The 17,212-nt window shown below is 48.3% G+C and overlaps 1 protein-coding gene across 14 annotated transcripts in view; it reads right to left on the minus strand.

Annotated features, from left to right (window-relative positions):
- Positions 1-17,212, minus strand: part of Plekha7 (pleckstrin homology domain containing A7) — a 191,148-nt gene that overhangs the window by 139,111 nt on the left and 34,825 nt on the right. The window contains exon 1 of one of the 14 annotated variants that reach the window (XM_076550724.1): positions 7,372-7,397. The exons of the other annotated variants lie outside the window; for them this stretch is intronic. The gene's annotated coding sequence lies outside the window, so the exon portion shown is untranslated. Of the gene's footprint in view, positions 1-7,371; positions 7,398-17,212 lie in introns of those variants that run through there. 14 annotated transcript variants of the gene reach the window in all.

Genomic DNA, 17,212 nt, shown 5'->3' on the forward strand with positions numbered 1-17,212 from the left:
AGAGGCATCTACACCACCAGAGTCAGACTGGAAGTTCTGGGCTGTGCCAGCTGAAAAGCACACTTGAACACAAGCACGGAGAGAACATAGCGGGCTGAAAGGGGCTTGCAGACGCCTGGGCTCACACAGTTTAATAACAACAGGAGTTGTTGAATAAAAACATAATCATAAGTCTTCTTACTTGACACTACTGGAGAATACAGAATCAGCACCACCATAAGGGCTGGAGACAGAGTTCATGGTAGGTGCTTATCTAGCCCGGTGAAGTCCTGTGTTCCATTCCCAACACCACATCAACCATGAACGGGCACAGTGAAGCACACTGTAATCCCAGCCCTCAGGAGGCGGGAGCAGGAGGATCAGAAGTTCAAGGTCATCTCTGACTACTGTGAATGTTTGAGGCCAGCCTGGGCTATGTCAGCCCTGTCTCAAAAGAAAACAAAACAAAAAGAATTAATGAAATTCTAAGATTATTTGAAAAGTCACAGAAACAGAAATGACACAGAACATTATTTGGAAAGGGAATAAAGCAATGTAACTTATATAAACAAAACAAAACAAACAAACAACAATATATTAACCACTTGCCCTATCCCTGGCTTCTGCTTATTTATTTATTTTGGTGTTTTGTTGTTTTTCCCTTTTTTTTTTTTTTTTTTTTTGAGACAGGGTTTCTCTGTGTAACAGCTCTCACTGTCCTAGAACACACTTTGTAGATGAGGCTGACCTTGAACTCACTGAGATCCACCTGCCTCTGCCTCCTGAGTTCTGGGATTAAAGGCAAGTGACACCACTGCCCAGCTTCTAATTTGTTTTTATAGAAATCATTTCTACATGTGTACCTCCCTAACTGCATGGATAGAGTTTGAAAACTTACTCAAATATTTCTCAAAACTGTTGCAGACAAAAACATTATGCTAGCCACTTGTGGTAGTTTGAATAAGTATGTCCCTACCTAGACTCATGTATTTGAGTGTTTGGCCCATAGGGAGTGGCACTATTAGGAGGCGTGGCCTTGTTGGAGTAGGTGTGGTCTTGTTGGAGGAAGTGTGTCACTGTAGAGGTGGGCTTTGAGGTCTCCTATCTGCTCAAGCCATGCCCAGTGTGGCGCACAGTTGTTTTTGTTGCCTGTGGATCAAGATGTAGAACTCTTAGCTCCTTCTCCAGCACCATGTTTGCCTGCATACCAGCACGAAGACAATGGACTAAACCTGAAACCATAAGCCAACCAATTAAATGTTTTCCTTTATAAATGTCTCTTCACAGCAATAGAAACCCTAACTAAGACATTACCCTACAAAAAGGAAAATCTAAACTCGCAGTGAGCCATGAGGTGTAGGCTGTAACAGACCCTTAGGAGAGAGGATGGGGGGAAGGAGGAAGGGAGGGAGGAGCACCCTTCTGCTACCCTCCCCATGGCACCTTTCTATCCACCCTTGGGGCCCATCCAACTGCTGGCTCTGTCCTGCTCAGCACTCCCTCTTCCTTCCCCCATGGGGCACGCCCCCTACTTCTCATCCCATTCTATACAAATCTTCATGGGGACAATGGCTGTCTTATGGTTGTTTCCACTTTTTATCATAGGTGTATCTTGAGGAGCCATGACATCATTTTTATTCCTCAGCATCTACCACAGGGCCTGGCATACAGAAGCAGTTTGGTTGGATATTGAATTGAGTTAAGTCAGTTGCTTCAGCATATCAGGAAAAACAACGCTACACTTGAACTCAGAGTCAATGAAACAAAGAAAATCCTGGCAGGAGTTTGTGATTTTAGGTTTCAGATCATATCACACACATGAGCTAGGTAATGACTAGTAGAGATAACTTCAGAAAGTTCTAGAATGAGGTAAAGGGAGGAAGGGCTAAGGGATGTTCCTGGCTATGTAAGATGAAGGTCACCTCAGTGAGATTATAGGAGAGATGGTTAGAGGCTGTGGTCCTTTGAATGAGACTGTCCCCCATAGTCTCAGGCACTTGAAAACTGGTCTCACTGGTGGTGCTGCTGTTTGGGGAGGTTTCGGTGGTGTGGCCTTGCTGGAGGGAGACACTGGGGTAGGATTTGAGAGTAAAAAGCCTTGCCTGCTTCCAGTTTGCTCTGTTTCCAACTTGGGGTTCAAACTGTGAGCTCTCAGCGTCCCGCTCCTGTTGTCAGGCCTGCGGCTTGCTGCCACGGTTTCCAGCCATGATGGACTCTCATCCATCTCAAACTCTCAAGTCCAAATAAGGTTACGGTGTTTTACTAGAGCAAGAAAGACTCCAGCACCTGGATGCACGGAGAGTCCAGAGAACTACACTGCCGCTCAAAAAGCAGCCTGGGGTTTTAGGAAATGGCTTCGCTCACGGAAGTCTGGTTACTGTTTGTCCTAGGGATGTGTTGACCACATTCACCCCCCTCCCTCAGGTACACACACACACACACACACACACACACACACACACACACACTCACACACACTCACACACTCTGGACGCTCACCCTGCACCAGCACTGTGCTAGGCTTGTAGGGAAGAGGTATCAGTCATGGCCCCACATGCAGTTCTTCAGAGAGCTGCAATCCTCCAGGACAAGTCACCGCCCACTGATAGTGTGGACTCCCAGAGGAAATGAATGTCTTGGTCAAGTTACACAACAGACATCAGACCCATAGCTCATCACTCTCCCATCAGCCACCTCAGTGGCTCCCTCTACTGACCCACAGGACAGTGCCTCGGTGAGGTTCAGAGATGGCTCTATTTTAATTACATATAAGCCAGGTCTGTGACGTGGAAAAGGGAAATCCTTTTGTGGGGGATCCACAGTCCCCTCCTGGCTATACCCCTAACCCCGAATCTGTCCGCACAGGACACCACAGCCAGCCTAACTCTAGCCTTGACTTGACCCAGGCGAGAGACAGGAAGCAGTGCGACCACCCAGTCTCTGGAACATATACTGTCACCTATCTACGCAAAAGCTCTGCTGCACTTAAAGAACATGACGAGCCACCAGACAGTCCACACACCCCCAAAACACTGGAAGTGGAAGGTAAGTGCTACCTTTGTGCAAAGTGGCCATTGTCACCTTGCTGGTTCCGGCCAGCATTAGTCACCCTTGCTAAGGAAGTGCTTTGACAAAGGAGATAAGACTTTCTACATCACAACAGGGAGTGAAAGGTTAGAGATGGGGAGGGGGTTGAAGTGGGGGTGGGGGAGGAAGAGTGAGACAGGAAGGGACAGAGTGAGTGAGCACACGTGCATTTGCGCAAGAGCCTGCAACCATCATTTTCAAACTGAAACACATATGGGATACATAAGCTGAGATATAAAAATGTATTTGGCAACAAATGTGTTAAGCACATTATAACTTACAGGCATTAACAAAAAACTAAAGCCAGGTGATGGGGAACATGCCTTTAATCCCGGAACTCAGGAGGCAGAGGCGGGTGGACCTCGGAGTTCAAGGCCAGCCTGGTCTACAGAGTGAGTTCCAGAGCAGCCTGGACTACACAGAGAAACTGTCTGGAAAAAAAGCAAAACAAACAAACAAATTAATTAATTAAATATAGGCTGGAAATGGCTCAGCAGTTAAAAGCATTGACTACTCTTGCAGAGGACCCAGCTTTGATTCCCAGAACCCACATGGTGGCTCACAACCACTTGTAACTCCAGCTCCAGGGGATCCAAATACCCTTTTCTTGTCTCCGTGGGCAAAGGCATACACTCAGGCAAAACACAAATATACATAAAATAGATGGTTGTTAATTTTTTAATTAAAAAATAAAATGAGACTATTATACTACATAAATTTCATCTCAATGAAGACTTCAAAAAAAATTGTGTGTTGGGGGAAACCACAGGGTCTACGTCCTGGAACTCACTATGTAGACCAGGCTGGCCTTGAACTCACAAAGCTCCACCTGCCTCTGCTGGGATTAAAGGTGTGTGCTACACCATGCCTGGTGATTTTGAAGCTGGAGTTCCAGGCAATAGTGAGCTGCCCCATTTGGGTGCAAGGAACTAAACTCAGGTCCTCTGCAAGCGCACTGTGCACTCTTTACTAGTGAACTATCTCTCCAGCACCTCAGTAGATTATTTTTAGTTATTTACTTACTATTTATTTGAGTGTTTTATTTATTTATTTTTTTTTTTTTGAAACAAGGCCTCACTATGTATGTAGCCCCAACTAGTCTGGAAGTTTCTGGCCTTAAACTCACAGAGATCCACCTGCCTCTGCTTCCTAAGTGCTGGATTAGAGGTGTGTGCCCCTCTGCTGGCTTATGTATTTTGTACATGTGTGTGTACACGCATGTGTATGCTACAGTGCACACAGGAAGGCTGGAGGGCAACTTACAGAAGTAGTTCTCTCCTTGTGCCATATGGGACCCAAAGACTGAACTCGGGTCAGGCTCGGTAGTGGGTGATTTTTCCTAACGAGACATCTTGCTGGTCCTCAATTTAGCATCTTCGTGGTCATCAGCATTGTCAATATCACCATCATTTAGGGGTTTTGCCTGCATGTATAACTGTACAGCATGTGCCGGCCAGAAGAGTGTGCAGAATCACCTAGAACTAACTGGAGTTACAGACCTCTGTGAACTGCCATGAACGTGCTGGGAATTGAACCTGGGTCCTCTGGAAGAGCATCCAGGGTTCTTAACCACTGAGCCATCTCTCCAACTTCAGTAAATTATTTAAAGCTCATGTCTCAGAAGAGAATTCCATGCCTTGACACATTTATCAGATAATAAGAGGAGGGGAAGGGTGAACAGGCGTGGCCCCCGCAGAGGAGAGGAACTATGCTCATCTGTGAGTGTGTGGACGGCCGAGAGCTTGTACCGGGGGACACAGCAGAACTGTGCTTCCGCTTCTGTGCTCCTCCCTCCTGGTTTCCATGCTCACATATATATTAGTTCTTTCATTTTGTTCACATAGGGTCTTGCTGTGCAGCCCAGGCTAGCCTCAAACTTGCCATCCTCCAGCCTCAGCCTCCTAAGTGTTGAGATTATAAATGTACAACATCAATGCCTAACTCAAATGTGCATTATTTCTATAATAAGAAAAAGAATTGGGCTGGAGAGATGGCTCAGAGGTTAAGAGCACTGACTGCTCTTCCAGAGGTCCTGAGTTCAATTCCCAGCAACCACATGGTGGCTCACAACCATCTGTAATGAGATCTGGTGCCCTCTTGTGGCCTGCAGTCATATATGCTGTATACATAATAAATAAATAAATCTAAAAAAAAAAAAATGTTTAAAAAAAAGAAAAAGAATTAACTATTCTCTAATATTTTTATATGGAAAACATGAAGACCTCAATCCTACTTTAAATGCCTGAGGGGGGATCTAGAAGGAAAAACACAAAATTTTGGTTCTCATGATCTTGGGTAGTTGGATATGATGGATGGTTTGTTGTCCCCTCTGAACTTGCTAGAATTTCTCAGGAATAACCACAGAGAAGTTGTGAAAAAGTCCAAGCAGCAGTGGAAGAGTCAAGGCTTGGTGATAGGGTCCAGCCCAGCCAGCCAGCTCTTTCCTTTGCTCTTGGTGACAGGCCACCAGCCACTGTCCCCTTTCCCACTTCAGTCTGCCATCCTCAGTACCACTTCTAATGACTTTCCACTTTCTCTCCACACAGTGGGAGCTGGTGGAATTATTAATAAACATGACTAGAGGAAGAGAATCCAAATCCCATCGTGTTTGTGCCAGATTATGTCAGGAATTTGCAGAAAACATGTTTGTAAATGTTTAATGAAATCTCACAGCCAAGCAGTGTGCCTACATGCCTGAGTTGCCTTATTCCAGGCCCAGTATCCTTCCTGGGTGTAGATATCTGAGGGAGACGTCAGCCCAGGAGAAAACCAAGCTTGAAAAACTGACCATAAGTAATAACATCGGGTCTGAATGCCCAGGGCAGTAACAGACCAAGGTAATGAACCTGAATTGACTCTGAGAAACCACAGAAGTACCGAAACCATCTTGATTAGAAAGGCTTCTGCAACAAAAGGCCCACTCAGCTGAAATCTAATCTGTGTTAATTAACGCCCCCAGAATGAAAAACATCTTTATCAGCCTGTGGTTTCTGGCTCGAGCTCTCCCACAAACCTGGCTCCTGGAGGGAGCTGTGGTCCTTTCTGGGAGGTGGGGACGCCCAGGTGCAGTGGGGCGGAGCCTGACACTGGCCAAAGCCAGGGAAGGAGCCACCTGAGCTCCATTCTGCTCTCCCCAGGACCCTCAGGGACCAGAGTATTAGTACTGACAAGGCCCCTCCACTGTCCCAAAGGGTAGAACCCACACTCCTCACTTCCATATCTCCTCCATGCCCTCCTGTTCTCTCGGTTTCCCACTTCCTTGAGCCACACCCTTTCAGTCCCTTCCTCAAGGTCTGAAACTTGTTTCCTTCTGACCGGAACACACACGCTTGCTCCTGTCACCAGCTCACAGCCTCAAGTCCCACCAGCCCAAGGAAGCCTGCTGCTGTCGCCAAGCATTAGGCACCAGTGCAAGAAGCACAGGCACCCAGGAAACAGGAATGAGCCAAGAAGTTACCAACACACTAGATTCCAAATGCCCTAGTCCTTATTTCCTGAGAGCTGAGTGCCTGGCACCATGAGAGTTCGAGTGAGGGCCACCTAGGCCCTCAAGGTGAGTGAAGGGTTGGAGTCGGGAGACATGCACCCCAAAATGAAAGAAATGGTGCTACAATCAGTCAGAAGATGAGGGAAGAATTTCCTAGCAAATTCTGGGAAAGCTGTTCAGTCACATGAAGCTAATTCATGTGAGGAATGGAGCCGTGTCCCCCAGCAAAGGCAGGTGCAACCTACAAACTCAGAAAAGCAGGGTGCAAAGGGAGCCCACAGCTCAAGAGATACTCCACCCTCCACCAGGAGGCTGCTCAGCCACAGGAGAGGCGCGTAAATAATAAATATCAACAACAATGGCTGTGTAACAGCTACACCCAAGGCTGAGGTCTCCCAAAGCCTGGAGCCAACTTAACCCCCAACATCCAGATGGGGACAGTGAGGAACCCAGGGCCTGACCAAGGATAGAGAAGCATCTCTTCCTCCAGAACCTGCCAGTTCTGTGAACCCACACCTGTTCTCAAACTTCCGGCTTCCCTTCACCACTCCAGCCCCCATGGCCTTGGACTGACCTCCAGATGACAGACCCAGAAAGTAGCTGCCCTCCATCCCTCCAGGCATACTGTCCCTGTGCCCTCAGGGTCTTGGGCTGAAGAAGTTCATTCTCTGAACTGCCCCTTCTGATTTTCTGGGTGCAGCTTCCCCCGTCCCCAAACACAAAGCTCTCAAGTTTTAGGAAAATTGAGTCATTCAGAAAACCTTTCTCATTGAGGTCCCCAAACAACCCAATTCCCAAGTCATCTCTCAGCCACTCACTATGACTACCGAGGATCCAGATAAAAGGGCAGAATACAGCAGCTTGGCCGGAAAGGCTGTAGAAGGCACCCCAGCTTCTTAAGAAGGTCCCTGCGTTGTGAGGGGCTCATCCGAGGCTGAGTCTCAGGGGAGAAGCACACCTGCGTCTCACACCTGCGCTGGTCCCGCAAAGGCACTGAGCCTCAGCTTCCCACCAGGCAGCCAGAGCTCCGGGGTGGTTACAGTTACAGCTGCACGCAACCGGAGAACAGAGAAGTGGCCCAGAAAAGAGGCCCCACACCCACGTCTGGCCACACCCGAAGGGGACATCCACAGCTGTTATTCTGCCCAGCACAGCATCTTCCCTGGAAGAGGTCAGGTGCCGCTTCAGCCTTGGTCCTCCGACCCTCCTTGGCATCATCACAGAAGACCAGCTGTTAGCAGAGCCAGGACTAAAAGGTCCATGGCCTCCCTGCTGCACCCTCCTGGGCCAGGGTGGCAAGACCACAGGTTTCTCAGCCAGCCCTGACATCCAAATAAGATTCTGCCATTATGAGCTATTTAACTCGGGCAGCCTAACTTATTCACCTCTCAGAGTCTCAGCCGCCCCCCCCCCCCCCCCCCCCCCCCCGCCACGATGTTGGGAACAGCAACATCCTCCTCACTGCCGCGGTGTTATAGGAGGAAAGGCTGCCGGAAGGTCTACTGTAGGGCAGGTGCTCATGAGTGTGTTCTGGTTGGCCAAAGGTACCAGGCAGAAAGTGTGCACCACACAAAGCCTGCCTGACACCAGCCCCACCACACAAGGGAATAAGGGGGGGGCAAGTGAGTTAACCTTTACTCTGCCTCCTTTCCCAACAGGAGCAGTGGAATTGAGGGCCACTCTGCATTTGTACCTAAGCTGCATAGGCCTGGAAACAATGTCGGGCCTGCATCCCAGCCTGACCCCCTTTTGCAGGGTGTGGCTTCGGGCAGGAGTGAGCTACTGTTGATTTTGCTTTGTTACTCTTAAGTGGACACTGCCACAGGGTCCAGTTAGGGGGCTGTTGGGAGGCTGTTTGCTGAAAGACCCCTGGAGATGAACAGGGAGGGCAGAAGTGCCTTCCATCTTTCACGTGTGGTTACCGCTTTCACACAGCATTCCCAAAATACCCACAGAACCTCTCTCTCCCTGCAGACTCAGTTCTGCCAGGCACCTTGCTGTGGCCTAGCAATTGTGTTGGTGAGGATGTTTCTGGCATTCTAGCCTGCCTAACATCCAGGAGCAGTAAAAGCCAAACAACCACAAGACCAAAACTGTGGCAGCCATGGGCACCGTGGAAACTGAGTAGCACTAGGTAAAGAGAAATGGCTGTGCTTGCTCCTCCCACCCTGGACAATCAAAGTGAATGTTCAGCCCGAGAAGGGGGTGAGGAGAGGCAGGGGAAACCACTGTGGCCTTTGGAGACACCCGGAGGCAGTATTCCCGCCCCCACCCTCCCCTGCCTACCCAGGTCCAAAGGCCTTGTTCCCAGCCCAGCCTCCCAGGAGGGGGCTGAGGCATCATCAGCTTCCTCTTGTGTGCCCACAACTGCAACAAGGGGTGGCAGGCACGGGAAATCGAGGAGCAAGCGCCTGACCAAACAGCCATTTTTTGTATTTCCCAGAGTTCAGCACCTTTTATTTTTAGAGGTATGTGTTCCAGTTTGGTGAGGTACCTGTAGATACCTCATACGGTGTTTAATTTAGGACTTTTTCTTTCATCTTTGATGGTGGAGGTAAAGTCAGGGTTTTTCTTACCCACCATATGCTAAGCACTAAATTTAACTCCACAGATACTTGTCTGTCCTCCTTCAGGATTGCAGAGACCCCAGCACGTGTTTCTGAATACCAGAGCTCTGACATGGAGCATCGGGAAAGCGTCCCTGACCACAGGGCACTGAGTTACAGTGCCGATGCTGCAATCCTCTGCAAGGGGAAAGAGGACAAGAAGGGGGACAAACGGTGGTACTTAGTGGCCTAAATCCTGGCCATCTCCCCTTGGGGAGACAGGAGAGCTGTAGGTACAGCCAACCAGAATGTCCAGGGTGTGGCCACAGGTGTCAGATTCTAGCAGCCCTGGTGTCTGGCAGAAAATGTCCGCAGGAATAGGGACACTGTGGCATCTGATTGGCAGCTGTTCCACATCTGAACAAAAGAATTAATGACATGGCCTTCCGCTACAGCCCAGACCCCTTGGTGCTCTGCTTCATCAGTTACAAGGCTCTGTAACTGATGTTACAGAGTATTTTTGAGACAGGGTTTCTCTGTATAGCCTTGGCTGTCCTGGAACTCACTTTGTAGACCAGGCTAGCTTTGAACCCAGAGATCCACCTATCTCTCTGCCTTCCAAGTGCTGGAATTAAAGGTGTGCGCCACCACCACCTGGCATTTGTTTTTTGAGACATGTTCTTATGTAGACTAGACTGTCTCTGGACTTTCTATGTAGCTAAGGATGGTCCTGAACTTGTGACCCTCCTGCCTCCTAAGTACAGGCCTGCAACAGCACACTCAGTTTATATAGTCCAGGACTGAAGCCAAGACATTGTAAACACAAGCAAGCATTTGGCCCACTGAGGCACCTCCCCAGATTTATTTATTCATATGTATGTGCATGTACCTGTATGAGTTGAGGGAACCCTGCGTGTGCAGGGAAGCGAACCTAGGCCCTGTTGGAAGCAGCAAATGCTCTTACCACAGAGCCATTACTCCAGCCCCAGCCCAGCACTATTTCTATGTTTCCGTTAGACAAGACAGGTGCTGTTGCCATTAGTAAGCACCAGCTCTCCATTTCTGCCTCAACCAACTCTGGGAACCTCTAAAACACTCTGTCTCTACATATTTTACTGTCCTACGCGACTCGGCTACATGGAGCCGTCTGCTTTTTGTGTTTTTGTAACTGGCTTATTCCACTTAGCATAATGTCTTTGCATTCATGCATGCTGTGGCATATGTGACATATTTCCTTCTTGTGTGTGGGGGCAGGTAACATTCAATTGTATGTAGATGTCACATTTGGTTTATCCGTTCATCTGCCGGGGTACACTTGGACCCTTTACATCTCTGGGCTACAGCAACTACTGCAAGAGAACAACCAGTGGACAGCTAACTGCCCAAGCCCTGCTCTCAATTCCTCTGCGTCTATACCTAGAGGTGGAATTGCTGGATCACATGATGAGTCAGTTTAGATGTCTGACGAGCCCCAAACTGTTTTCTATAGCAGCTGCCCTAGTTTACACTCCCACAGTAATACACGAGAACCCATTTCTTCTCCACACCCCGAGCTGTACTTAAGTCCCAGGAAACAGTCTTTCTCTCGCATCCAGGATATCCACAAACTGTTGTGGCCTCAAACTCCACTATGTAGCCTAGGCTAGCCTCAATTTACAGCAATACTTCTGCCTGAGTTCCAGAGTGCTGGGAATGCACGTACAAGCCACAGCATCTTTAGTTCTTTTTCTACCTCTTTTTTTTTTTTTATCTGAAAAACAATGACATTATGGTAACAGCATTTACTTCACAGAGCAGTTGTGAAAAAGTCCACACAAAAGCAGTGCCTGCTTGTGACATGCTAGTCTTTCAAACACATAGGAGTGAAGGTATCCAGAAAGGCTGAAGGAAAATCTGAAGCTGGTGAAGATCAACTCATGGCAGGACAGAGGTGTGTGTGTGTGCGCATGTGCACATATGTATGAATATGCATATGTGTAGAAGCATGAGTATGTGTGTACATGTGTATGCATGCATGTATGAGTATGAGTGTGTAGAAGCATGAGTGAGTGCATGTGTGTTCCATATATATGTAAGCATCTATGCATGTGTCGATGCATGAGGGTGTATGCATGTGTGTATGTGAATTTATACGTGTATGAGTATGTGTATGTATAGATGCATAAGTGAGTGTATACATGTGTGTGTGCTCATGCTGCACAGTACTAAGTCACTACTAACGTATATATCTTGAGAGATAAAGACACAAGTCAGAGTCCAACCTTGGGACCTCACACTATAAACTACAAGGCCGCCGGGCGGTGGTGGCGCACGCCTTTAATCCCGGCACTTGAGAGGCAGAGCCAGGTGGATCTCTGTGAGTTCGAGGCCAGCCTGGTCTCGAAAGCGAGTTCCAGGAAAGGTGCAAAGCTACACAGAGAAACCCTGTCTCGGAAAAAAAAAAAACAAAAAAAAAAAAACACAAGGCCATCGGGGTCCCAGGAAGACTGAACATGACTTAGAGGCACCTGGGGTCACTAACCAGAGTGTGAAGCGAGACCTAGAGTATAATCTGGAGTGGCCTAGACCTTTCCCACTGGCGCATCTCCGGCAGTGACACACACAGCTCAGAATCCAAGGGGAGCCTTTGTTTCAGTTCCCTTAAATTTTCCATTCAGGTTTTTTTTTTTTTTTTTTTTTTTATTTTAGTCTTTTCTCTTCTACAGCAGACTCCTCAGAAGGACTTTGTCATCTCAGATATCTGAGCACTCCCTGCTTTATTCGTGGGGCCAGCCACACCCTGCTTGGGACATCCTAAGCTTTGGCCCCAGGATTGTACTGCTGCCCATGCCTGCCACAGCAGGGACATCATGGATCCTGGCTCCCTTCTCCACCAAAGCCTCCTTCCCTGGACTGCCCCCCTCTGGGAAGAGCTGCAGCAAACGGCTTCACTGAGTCCTGAAACAGCTCCTTGGTTTATCTGTGCTTGGGTTGAACACTGTTACTTTTCAGATACAAGGAGTCAAGGAATAACCACCTCCCAGAGAAGAGCCAGCAAAACCCCCAGTCAGCACAAAGTCAGAGACGGAAATCACTCCAGGACACAGCGCTCTCTCCGTGCCCTATTTGTTAAATTCCCTACCTTGTGTTTTTAAACCGGCTGTTAAATTTCAGCTCAGCAACTCGCCAAGTACATTATTAACTGCAAATGCTTCAGTGGCTTTGCTAGTTAAAGTTTAGGAAAGAGCATTCTCATTAAAGCATAATTTCTCCAACGACCCTCTAAACAGCAGTCTATCAGGGCAAGCCTCAGCCAGCCCCCCAAGTCCACCCCAGCTGACATCAGGCTTTCCCAAGCATGCTTCTGTTTTTCTGTAGCAAAGACAACAAACAACAACTCGAGTGATTCAAAAATCCTAAGTTGGGTGGCCAAGACCTGGCAGGTACTGGTCATCCTGAACTTTGGCCAGGTGGGAAGGGAGGGGACAATGAAGCTCTGCTAGGGCCACAGGCCCTCCAGCCCTTAAAGCTGCAGTACAGCATCCATCAATCTTGCTAGGGAGCACCCCAAGCCCCAGGGAGTACTGCCCCCCATCACCCCAAGTCCTAGAAAAAAAAACCCCAAAGCCTAAACCTTCTGTCCACTTCCCACCACTCATACCTGTTCCCCAACACACAGGCACTCTCCAAATCAGGTCCTTGAATGGATGGATAAGCCCACAGCTCAGAGTAGCCAAGACAAACAGTTGTACCAGGATGGTTTGGACACTGCCATCTGATACTCAGATGTGCCACTTCCTGCCTCTCCCTCCGCACACAACCAACCTTAGTGTCAACTCTCCATCTTTGGGTCTACTCCCCAGGAAAGGTGTCATCCGAAGATGAGGAAGTCAATACCTGTCTAACCAGCACTCAGCCTCTCTTAGGGCCTCCGGGGCATACAGGACAGAGGCAAAAAGGAGAGGAAGGGATGGAGAAAGGGAGGGAAGGGAGTGAACAGAATGCTATTTAGTCCAAGCTAACCCAAAACTCCAACCATGACCTGGTGTAGGCAGAGGAAGGAGAGCTACTAGGCTCCACTGAAAAGCCATCGTCTGGGTGCTAAAGGAAGGGGGGGTTAGAATACCAAGGGGCTTCCCAAGCCTCCCTTGGGGTGAGGTGGCCTCCTTCCTGCAACACTCATTAGACAGAGATCTACCTGCCTCTCCCTCCTCCAGACACAAGGAGAGAGAGGAACTGCTCGAGGCAGATCTAGACAGCCTACAGCATTCAAGGTGTTCCAGCAGACCCAAGGGCTATAGGTAAAAGGCTGCTCAAGCTTCAGCCCAGCAAGCCAGGGACTGAAGCAGTCCTCCTTCCTCCTGGCCATCTGTGGACTCACAGCCTTCCAGGGAAGGGCTCCTATCACTGCCCTCTGACCCCCAGGAGACCTCTGGGTACTGCTGTCCAACTCTGCTTCTGCCAGGCAGCCCCGGGGTTGCATCATATTAATTCGACACAGGGCCAGAAGTTCCTGCCCACCCCTTTCTGAAGGGCTGCTTTGTGTTTCTTGCTTACCAAGAAAGAAAACTGTTTTAGCAGCTGAATGACACTGCTCCCAGTCTTTAAAAGAACCACAAAGCCCAAAGCCACCCGGCACACCCATGCCCCTCCATCATGAATGAGTGCCTGTGTGCACGAGCAGCAGGACTGACCTGCAAACTCTAAGCTCAGAGGCTTCCAATCCTTTGCTGGACACCTCACACAACTCATGCTATGTCTCAGAAGCATGTGTGCCAGCTCCTGGCCATGTCTAGCTGTGCAGTTACTATGGCTTGCTACTATAGACTTCCCACAGCCTCCTATGCCTGGAGATTTGTAATGTCTAGTGAATCTTTCCTACTTGTCCATTTGGGGCCTCAGTAGGCAAGTTGACTGTGACCAGACACAGTGGCACACATCTATAATCAACTCTAAATGCTGAGGCAGGAGGATAATAAATTTGAAGCCAGCCTGAGCTATATGGCAAGACCCTGTTGAGAAAAGAGAAAGGAGAGGAAAGAAGAGAAGGAGAGAGAGGAAGAGGGAGAGAGGAAGAGAGAAACAAAAAAGGAATTTAAGAAGACATATCCTTGTTGGTGGCCTCTAATATACCAGAAACCCAGCATGCTGCACTGTGGTGGTATTGTGTTCCCCAAAATATTGTGTACTCTAATAAATTTATCTGGGGTCAGAGAACAGACAGCCACTAAATACAAAGGCTAGAAAATGGTGGCACTCACACCTTTAATCCTAGCATTCCTGAGATAGAAATCCCTCTGGATCTCTGTGAGTTCAAGGCCACAATGGAAATAGCCAAGCATGGTGACACACACCTTTAATCCCAGAAAGCCAGCCTTTAATCCCAGGGAGTAGTGGTAGAAAGCAGAAAGATATATAAGGCGTGAGGGCCAGAAACTAGAAGTATTTGGCTGGTTAAGCATTTGGCTGGTTAAGCTTCAGGCTTTTGAGCAGTAATTCAGCTGAGACCCATTCCGGATGAGGACTCAGAGGCCTCCAGTCTGAGGAGACAAGACCAGCTGAGGATCCAGCGAGGTGAGATAGCTGTGGCTTGTTCTGTCTCTCTGATCTACCAGCATGGACCCCAATAACTCGCCTCAGGTTTGATTTTATTAATAAGAACTTTTAAGATTCCTGCTACACTGCACCCATGGGCCAAGGGAAGAAAACTATAGGGGTTTGGTGGGGGTGAGGGTGGCAGGTGATGGGAGGAGATTCACTCTTTTGAAGCAGCTGACCACCTGGAGCAGTCTCCCCCATCTCCCACCCCATCCCCTCAAGGTCACTGGCAGCCTATCACCAGATTACAGAAGCCCAGGACTCAGTGGGGTCAGTAGGAAGCAGAGTACAGACTAGGGCTCAAGACACAAGGTGTGGTGTGGCCGCTTGTCTGTGCTCCCAGCACTTGGGAACTAGAGGCAGGAGGATCAGGAATTTGAGGTCATACTCAACTATAGCTGGAGGCCACCCTGGGCTACACAATGAGACCAAACTGAAAAGAGAGAATAATAAAGAGAGGGGAAGCACCTCCACAGGCTGACTCAAAACAGCCGCATGAAGTCTAAGTTGAAGCCAGTGGTCTCCCAGCACATGTAGCAGGTGGGCAAAGTATTTATCACGATTTGATAGTAATGGGGGCTTCAATCGATTTCAAGCTTCACTAATAAAATTATAATGCTGCCAGGCAGGGTGCATGTATCTGTAGTGCCAGTTATGTGAGGAGCTGAGGAAAAAAAAAATGCCTTGTAATCAGCTAATCTGTTAAGTCAGAAACAGTCACTGTGGATTTGGATATTTTTTCTTTTGAGGCAGCATCCTACTCTGTAGCCCAGGCTTGCCTGTAGCTCACTACGTAGCTCAAGCTGGCCTCAAACGTGTGATACTTCTACCTCAGCCTACCAGATGCCAGCATTATAGATGTGAGTACCATGGCTGGGTTGCTATTGACATTTTGTTAGGGCTTGACCTGTGTGTCAGTGGGCATGTGTCAACAAAAATGGGATAACGCAGTATCTTGTTTTATTTTTTCTCCTTATTGCTTATCTACATTGCCTAAATTCACCAGGAACATGAATAACCTTGTTTAAAAAAAAAAAAAAAAAAAAAAAAACACACACACACACACACTCTTTTAAAAAAGATTTTGAGCCGGGCGGTGGTGGCGCACGCCTTTAATCCCAGCACTCAGGAGGCAGAGCCAGGCGGATCTCTGTGAGTTCGAGGCCAGCCTGGGCTACCAAGTGAGCTCCAGGAAAGGCGCAAAGCTACGCAGAGAAACCCTGTCTCGAAAAACCAAAAAAAAAAAAAAAAAAAAAAGATTTTGAAAGGCCGGGCGGTGGTGGCGCACGCCTTTAATCCCAGCACTTGGGAGGCAGAGCCTGGCGGATCTTTGTGAGTTTGAGGCCAGCCTGGTCTACAGAGCAAGATCCAGGAAAGGCGCAAAGCTACACAGAGAAACCCTGTCTCAAAAAACCAAAAAAATAAAAATAAAAATAAATAAAAAAATAAAAAAGATATTATTTTATAAAATTTAAAAAAAAAAAAAAAGATTTTGAGTAAAGATACAATTTCTCTACCTTCCCAGCTTCCAGCCAGAATCTTCCAGCTGGTAAGTGCTGTTAGGTCTCCCCTCTGGGACCTATTTCATTCAAGGCTCAACCCAGCAGATACAAATGGCCACTGCTCGCCTCGCTGATACCCTTGAAAACCCAAGCATGGACCTGAACCTGCAGCCACACCATGGACTGCTTAGCCAGAGCTAGGGGACCCAAAGGAAAGCCTTCAAAAGTAGCAACATCTTGCCCCTCATAAACTGAGTCTTCAGAAATAAGACCTATGAGAAAATTACCACCATTGAGGAACTGATGAAGGCTTGAGGCCAGTCAAAGCTGTCTTGAGCCCCTAACGTGGGATCTTTGCCAGGTGCCTCCATGTGACTTGTTACTCATCCATCTACATCCCAGCCCCACCCCCACGGCCCTTTGAAACAAGATCTGATGAAACCCAGACTGACTTCAAACTCCTTATGTAGCCAAAAATGACCATGCCTTCACCTTCTGAGTGCTAGGATCAGTCATCCAACGCTCTGCGTGTGCTAGGCAAGAACTTTCCAACTAAGCTCCATCCCTGCTTGTTGAGCCCCCTTTCACCCACCGTTCTCCTACCCGAGATAGCAGGCAGTCTGGAAAGGCTGGCTCAGCCACACAAGCAAAGCCAGCATGGCATGGGACAAGAGTGCTGGAAGCATGGAGACCTCAGAGAACATGACAAACAGCTGGAAGGAATGTCCCAACTTGTCTAACACCCATTTCCCTTGCCTCTAGTTTAAGTGGGCTGGAGTAGATGTCTAGACTCCATGCCTCTGGCCAGCAATCTCTAAGATACTTAGACAGCATCATCTGTCCAGAGCATCCTCTAAGATACCGTCTTAAGAAACAGAGCTAACAGCCGGGCGGTGGTGGCGCACACCTTTAGTCCCAGCACTCGGGAGGCAGAGCCAGATGAATCTCTGTGAGTTCGAGGCCAGCCTGTTCTACAGAGCGAGATCCAGGACAGGCACCAAAACAACACGAAGAAACCCTGTCTCCAAAAAAAC

The sequence above is a fragment of the Peromyscus maniculatus genome, chromosome 1 (genome assembly GCF_049852395.1).
Source record: "Peromyscus maniculatus bairdii isolate BWxNUB_F1_BW_parent chromosome 1, HU_Pman_BW_mat_3.1, whole genome shotgun sequence".
Taxonomy (NCBI): Eukaryota; Metazoa; Chordata; class Mammalia; order Rodentia; family Cricetidae; genus Peromyscus; species Peromyscus maniculatus.